The sequence below is a fragment of the Clarias gariepinus genome, chromosome 12, assembly GCF_024256425.1.
Source record: "Clarias gariepinus isolate MV-2021 ecotype Netherlands chromosome 12, CGAR_prim_01v2, whole genome shotgun sequence".
Taxonomy (NCBI): Eukaryota; Metazoa; Chordata; class Actinopteri; order Siluriformes; family Clariidae; genus Clarias; species Clarias gariepinus.
Window position 1 is genome coordinate 3,602,265 of NC_071111.1, and position 8,673 is coordinate 3,610,937.

Genomic DNA, 8,673 nt, shown 5'->3' on the forward strand with positions numbered 1-8,673 from the left:
GCTCCATTAAACATGCAGCATTATACTCCTTTTGAGCATATCAAATTTTAGTATGCCTAAACTGCTTGCTTTGAATCCATAACATGGTACATAATTTGCTTTCATTACAAAGATAATGTGAATAAGTTCTCTTAAGTACTGGGAGGAACATTTTTGTCATTACAATGTAATTGATTAAGCATACTCACTCCATAATAATTCAATGTGCATGTAGCTGAAATACATTCATCAATTATTTAATTAATACAGAAAGCTAATGTGTCTGAATGCAACATTACTCATCATCAGCAAATTTGTGTCTAAACATTTATAGTTCTGACAGAGTATGTTTATTAATATGCCAATAAACTACTTTTGTTTTGATAAAATTTAGTTTCTTATCCATCATTTTAAAGTGCCGACTCTTTATACTCTAACACTTACTCATGTGTAGGTGTTTTGCTGAGTACCTAAGCAGGTTATATACAGCTGTTCCACAGAGCTGCAGTTGACAGGTTGTGCACTGCTGCAGTTCCCCAGATGAGCTTCACTCCCAGAGCAGCTGAAACCCGTTACACACATGTGTTTGTGTTCAGTGGTGGATGGAGAGGAGCGGTAGTTCAGCACAGAGCCACAGCCCAGCTGTCTGCAGAGCACAGACGCCTCAGACAGACTCCACGAGTCCAGGAGAACTCTCCTCCAGTCCTGCCTGAAATAAATCTCCACCTCCCCCTGACACTCACTTCCTTCAGACGACCGCACTCGTCCCTCATGAAACGCCATGGATGATCCTGAATCAGAAGAACATCATTTAAATATTCTAATGAACACTGAGTTTATTCACTAACGTGGTGTAGGTGAGGTTAATATCCCACCATTACAGATGACTCCAGCATTGTGTTTATGAGAGCATGCAGCTCGACTCCATGATGAGACGCCACATTGTGATAGGTGTGTCTTATTCCCCTGACAATCAAACACATCAGCCCAGATGTGGCCACTCCCCTCCCCAAACCAGTCCACCTCCACCACAGCCACTGCACTCCCACAATCCAGCTGTGTACAGAGAACATCTGCAGCTCTCATATCCCAGCTTACAGCACAAACTGTGCCCCAGTCACTGAGGTACTGGAGCTCCACTCGACCAGAACAGGAGTCCGGTCCGTTCACCAGCCGCACCTCTGTGTGACAGGGTCCCAATCCCTCGCAGGGCAAACACACATACACACACTTGCCTTCACACACTAAAGGCAATTTGGGAACAGCAATTAGCCTAACCTGCATATCTTTAGACTGTGGGAGGAAACCTACCAAGCACGGGGAGAACATGCAAACTCCATGCACACATGTGACACTGCATATTTCTCAGGTAAATATGCCTTTTAAACGCACACACACACACACACACACACACACACACACACACACACACACACACACACACACACACACACACACACACACACAAATTGCAGCTACAACAGGTAAATATGCCTTTGCCACACATAAACACTGTCACTGCACAAGCCAAACATACCTTTTACATAAACACATACATACACATACATACATACAATATGTATCAAAACTACACTCTTATAACATTATAAGTACATCATTTAAACACCTTCTGATGCATTAAAGTTTATGATTTATATATTTTAAATGTTAGACTTGAAAGAACTTCAGGAAAAATGTTATATATTGTGTAGCCTAGTCTAAAATTTCAATTATAGACAAGTCTAAAATAACAAAATTCATGTGATTGTTTTAAAACTTAATTAACTAATGTTTAGAAATAAATAAATAAAAAGATAAATTAAAGCAGTTTATCTAGTAAGTTTAAAAAATGTTCAGATATAGTTAAAAAAATCTTAAAACATAGTTGATAATAGATTCCTAATTTTGTGGTTGAGGGAAGGAAAGGTATTTGCCTTGTTATTTGTTTGGCTCTTGAAACCATGGCAACCTACCCCAAGTGACGTAATCTGTCCATCATAGTTTGCATAGTGTTGCATTGGTTGTGTAATATCGTTCTGACCAATCCTAGTGTAAAAAGGTGGGTGTTAGAGAAAACCCCGTAGAGAGAGTCCAAGAGCTTGTTAACGGTATACCTGTGGAGACTATACCAATTTCGAAGCACATAAGATAACATAAGACAAGATAAGATGAGATAAGTCTTTATTAATCCTGAAGGAAATTGTTTCTTCAGTGGATGCATATTTAAAAGATACAAATACAATTGTAAGGGTTAACCCCTAGAGGGCGCCAAATGCCCAGACTCTTTGTGTTTTTTTGGTTGTAGTTGCTTTTTGAGTGGAAACTTCATGTCCCAGACTGCACCTCGGACAGGTGATGGGAGCACTCACCCGGACCGAGGTGACTCATTAGTTTAATTTGTATAAATAGCCTGTCTTAAGTTCTTTTTGAGGTCTAGCATTTGTTGTTGTTATGTTGATAGTAAGTGTTGTATTTAAAGTTACGTTTTTTTTGTGCTCTAGGACAAGAGCTTTTGTTTCAGTTTTACTTTAATATAACATTAAAAAAACATCTAAAACCGTCACCTTTGCCTCTGCATTTATGCCACGCCGAAAGCACAGACAACCCAAACGTGACAATAATAGGAAAAAAAGAGAGGGAGAGAAATAAAATACAATATAAACAGATATAAATAGAATAAAAATATATATATAAAAAACTAAAAAAAACTACAGACAGACTGTACAGAAATGTGCAGAATTGACTCTTTTCTGTAATGTACATGTATGTTATTGCACCAGGATTTATATTGCAAATAATATTTGACATTGCATACACTCATACACAAGAAATGATTCTGTGGCCTTGTAAATTTCACAGTAATAAAAAGATTATGTTACCTTAATAAAATCTCAAAAAATTACATATATGATTGTTTGCGTTAGACAAATCAAAATCAATGTCTAAAAAAATAACTATTAATTTTGTCTTAAATTTACACTATAATTGAATTTTATTTCACAAATAGAAATTAGCATTTGACTAACTGAATTATATTTTTAACATGCACTTAATATATTTGATACATTTGAATTAAAATATTTGGTAATGGACTAATTATAGTAATTAGTTCAAAGAACTACAATTATCACTCATTCCAACTCAATATTCTTTATACTGTATTTAACAACAAAAACTTAAATAATTGAGTAAATTGCCCAGTGCAAGTGCTCATGGGAAGTCTGGTGTAACATCAGAAACAAGAAGGCTGTGAGGATGTGAGAATGGACATGAAGCAGTGGCGATTTCTTTAAGACTGCAAGGGAAGCTCGGCTTCCCCTATAATGTCACAAAATTAATGGTCAAATTATGTACTATTGTATTAATGTCACAATCGGGCCAGGCTCTGAAGCAAGTCAAACACCACGCCCCCCATCTCCAGAGTACTAATCACCGCCACCTGATCACAATGAGGACAAACTCTCAAAAGCGCACGCCACACAACATTCAACGTCTGGGGTCGTAAGACGAAAGTGGACCGAATCGCCAGACGAGTAAGACTCGAATAAGTGTCTTAAAATTACTTACCTGTTCTCCTTGTTTCTCCTCAGAAGTGTGTTCTCCTGTTTGTTTTCCCGTCTCCGTGGCTCCGTGTGTAGGCGTGCGCCGTTGTCTCAGTGTGCCCTCCGAACCGACCGCGCCATCCCCGAATCTCCACATAGATCAGAAAGGAAAGGAGCGATCATCAAGGCTTCCCCCCATGTAAAGTGACTGCCGATAATTCCCAGTACTTATCCTAGTGCTCAACCTTGACCCTACCGTGTCTGCTGAATCAATAAACATAACTTTCTTAAAAGACTTACCCTCCTGTGTCAGTCCGATTCTGTTACAGAAGCCCGGACCATAACAACACGACAGGATGAGTGAAACCGATCCTATCGGTCAGCTGGTGGCGCAGTTACGCCGGGTAGTAACATCCCCACCATTACTGGAGACAGCCACCGGCGCTTCTTCTACGCCCACGGTAACTAGCCCGCTGGCGCGACCAGCGCCCTTCTCTGGCACGGCGGGGAACTGCAAGGGATTTCTGCTCCAATGTTCCCTCACGTTTACAATGCACCCCAACAGTTATCCCACCGACCAGGCAAAAATCGCTTACATCATTTCCTTGCTATCTGGACCAGCATTACAATGGGCTGAGGCAATCTGGACACAGGGAGGACCACTAACCCAATCTTATGACCTCTTTGACTCCCATTTCCGGGAAGTATTTGAAAGGACAGACAGTGAGGAATCGGCTGGAGAACAACTCTATCATCTTAAACAAGGTGAAAAATCAGTTCAAGAATATGCTCTCCAGTTTCTTACCCTAGCCTCCTCTAGTGGCTGGAATGAACAGGCCCTCATTACCACCTACCGTCAAGGGCTCCATCCAGATTTGCGAGTTATGCTAGCTACTCAGGATGACTCACTGGGGCTTGAAAAATTTATTCAACTGTCCATCCGCTGCTCAGCACGTCTTTCTTCCTGCCAACATAGCACCCATGCTCCCCCCGATTTCCTCCCAATTCCGCCGATGAAGCCAGGAAACTCTGAACCCACATTGGAACCTATGCAATTGGACAGGGGTCGGATCTCACCGAGTGAACGTCAGAGAAGGCTGACCCAGAACCTCTGCCTGTACTGCGGTACTGCAGGCAAGAGTGCCCCACTCGACCCCCTCGTCCCTTGGTGAGTGTTTGGTCTTCTCATATAGAACGAATCCAACCCCTCACCACAGTTGTAAGCCTTACAGCCTCCGATGTTTCAATTTCAGTGGCAGCACTCCTCGACTCTGGGTCAGCCGGGAACTTCATCTCTGGGAACCTGTGTTGGCACCTCCGGCTCAAGACCACTCCGACGGAATGATCCTTCCAGGTTCAGTCAATAACCGGTAAGCCCCTTTCCAGAAAGTCTGTGTGCACCTCTGCTGGTCCCGTGACACTGCATGTGGGACTTCTTCATCAAGAGGAGATCACTCTTTTAGTGCTTGAAGAATCCACGGCAGATGTGGTCTTGGGACGCCCCTGGTTGATGACACACAATCCCATCCTCTCTTGGGCCACAGGGGAAGTACTCCAGTGGGGAAAGGATTGTACACAGAGCTGTTTTTCAGCATTACCTCTACGACCCCAACTCTTACAGTTACAATCCACCTCCATCGAAAGCCCAATAGAAAAACAGTCGGTGAACATACCCCCCCAGTACTCCACATTCAGTGACGTGTTCTGCCCCAAAAGGGCAACCCAATTACCACCACATCGTCAATGGGATTGTGCAATCGACCTCCTCCCTGGTGAGCCATTACCTCGGGGGCGCATCTATCCTCTCTCCATCCCCGAAAGACAGGCCATGGAGGAGTACATCGAGGAGGCCCTACAACAGGGCTTTATACGCCCATCAACTTCCCCTGCAGCATCCAGTTTCTTTTTCGTGGCGAAAAAAGATGGTGGTCTTCGTCCGCATAGACTTCCGCACCCTCAATAAGGCCACAGTCAAGTTTTGCTATCCGTTACCCCTGGTCCCAGCAGCCTTAGAATGTCTCAGAGAAGCCAGTGTGTTCACAAAACTAGACCTTCGCAGCGCCTACAATCTTATCCGTATTCAGAAAGGAGATGAATGGAAAACTGCCTTCATAACACCTACAGGACATTATGAGTACCTCGTGATGCCCTATGGCCTTGTCAATGCCCCGGCCATCTTCCAAAACTTCATGCCTGAGATACTCCGTGACTTTCTTTATCAGTTTGTGATTGTCTACATTGATGACATGCTTATATTCTCCAAATCCGAGGCTGAACATCACCAACACATCACAAAGGTTCTCCAACGACTCCGTGAGTACCATCTCTTCCTTAAGGCTGAGAAATGTGCATTCCATCAATCTTCCGTCCAATTTCTCGGTTACATCATTGACCAAAATGGGGTAAAGATGGATCAAGAGAAAGTTTTCGCCATCACCTCCTGGCCACAACCCACCAGTGTCAAGGAGCTCCAACGATTCCTTGGATTTGCAAATTTCTATCGCAGATTTATAAAGAACTTCAGTACCACCGCCAGTCCTCTAACCTCCCTGCTCCGAGGAAAACTTAAAGCTCTTAAGTGGACCCCGGCAGCCACCGACGCCTTCCAACTGTAAAAACAGGCTTTTACCTCAGCGCCCATCCTTGTACACCCCAACCCAGAACTCCCATTTGTAGTCGAAGTGGACGCCTCATCCAATGGTGTGGGAGCCATCCTGTCCCAGCAACTAGGAAGACCCTTAAGGCTCCATCCATGTGCATTCTTTTAAAAAAAATTCACCCCAACTGAACAGAATTATGATATTGGAGATCGAGAACTGCTCGCGATTAAGATGGCCCTGGACGCATGGAGACACTGGCTAAAGGGAGCCTTGCACCAGTTCCTCGTCTTGACCGATCATAAGAACCTGCAATATTTAAGGGAGGCAAAAAGACTCAACCCACGACAAGCACGCTGGGCAATGTTCTTTTCCCGATTTAATTTCAAAATCTCCTATCGTGCAGGGTCAAAGAACCTCAAAGCCGACTCCCTCTCTCGACTACACTCCAACAGCATCGCCAATGACGACCCAGATCACATACTCCCAGAGAAACTTTTTGTCAACCCCATCCACTGGGAGCACCCTCAATCCGTGTCAGAACCAGCACCAATCAATCCCCAGAACTGTCCCCCCAATCGCCGGTTTATCCAGGAAGTGGATCGCAATCCACTCATTCACTCAGTCCACGCTTCATTAGGCACAGGACACCCGGGAATCGAGCGTACACTCTCACTCCTGCAGGATCGCTACTGGTGGCCCAACATGGGGAAGTATGTGCGAAGGTATGTTGCTGGATGTCCTGAGTGTGCAATGTCAAAAGGCCCCCGACATTTGCCTGCTGGAAAACTCGTGCCTCTGCCCATTCCACACCGCCCATGGTCACACTTGGGAGTGGATTTCATCACGGACCTACCCAACTCGGGGGGCTATACCTGCATCCTCGTCATTGTTGACAGATTTTCTAAAAGTTGTCGACTGGTCCCTCTCAAGGGTCTCCCATCTGCCATGGAAACAGCCGAAATACTCTTCAACAAAGTTTTCCGTTACTTCGGCATCCCAGAGGACATCGTCTCTGATCGAGGTCCCCAGTTTATCTCTCGGGTCTGGCGAGGCTTCTTCCGGATCCTAGGAGTGACCGTAAGTTTATCATGTGGCTATCACCCCCAAACGAATGGCCAGACTGAACGAAAGGTTCAAGAAGTTGGACGCTTCCTTAGAACATTCTGCCATGGCCATCAGGAATCCTGGAACCAGTTTCTGAAATGAGCAGAATATGCTCAAAATTCCCTTCGACAATCGACCACAGGTCTCACCCCTTTCCAGTGTGTGCTAGGTTACCAACCCCCATTATTTCCCTGGAACGGGGAACTCTCTGACCTCCCGACAGTCGACAGCTGGTTCCGAACAAGTGAGGGAGTTTGGGAAGAAGCTCACTATCATCTGCAAAGTGCTGTACGCAGACACAAGAGTAACGCTGACCGACGTCGATCCATCGCTCCATCACTCCGACCGGGAGATAAGGTATGGCTCTCGACTTGAGACATGCGTCTACGTCAGCCATGCAAGAAGCTTAATCCCAGGTATGTCGGTCCTGGAACAGGTAAACCCGGTCACCTACAAATTACAATTACCTCCTCATTATCGAATCCATCCCACTTTTCATGTATCACTATTGAAAAAATACATAGACCCTGTTATATCATCCTCAGAGCCTGACCCAGAAGAAGAAACACCTCCTCCTTCGATCATAGAAGATGAGGGAACCATCTACCAAGTAAGGGACATTCTGAACTACCGTCGTCGCGGTGGTCGCCTGGAATACTTGGTGGACTGGGAAGGCTACAGTCCAGAGGAGAGATTATGGGTACCTCGAGTTGACATCCTTGACCCCACTCTGCTAGAGGAGTTTCATCACACCCATCCCGACCGCCCAGCACCAAGGGGTAGAGGTAGGCCACCACGACAGCAGAGGAGACGACCCTCAGGAGCGGGTCGTGGAGGAGGGGGTAATGTCACAATCGGGCCAGGCTCCGAAGCAAGTCAAACACCACGCCCCCCATCTCCAGAGTACTAATCACCGCCACCTGATCACAATGAGGACAAACTCTCAAAAGCGCACGCCACACAACATTCAACGTCCGGGCTCGTAAGACGAAAGTGGACCGAATCTCCAGACGAGTAAGACTCGAATAAGTGTCTTAAAATTACTTACCTGTTCTCCTTGTGTCTCCTCAGAAGTGTGTTTTCCTGTGTGTTTTCCCGTCTCCGTGGCTCCGTGTGTAGGCGTGCACACATCTCCCTCGCCGTTGTCTCAGTGTGCCCTCCGAACCGACCGCGCCATCCCCGAATCTCCACGTATATCAGAAAGGAAAGGAGCGATCATCAAGGCTTCCCCCCATGTAAAGTGACTGCCGATAATTCCCAGTACTTATCCTAGTGCTCAACCTTGACCCTACCGTGTTTGCTCAATCAATAAACATAACTTTCTTGAAAGACTTACCCTCCTGTGTCAGTCCGATTCTGTTACAATTAACATTTTATTGACTAAAAATGCGTTAGAAAACGTTCATCTCAAAGACGAGTTCGTTCCAAATCAGTTAGATATAGCAGGT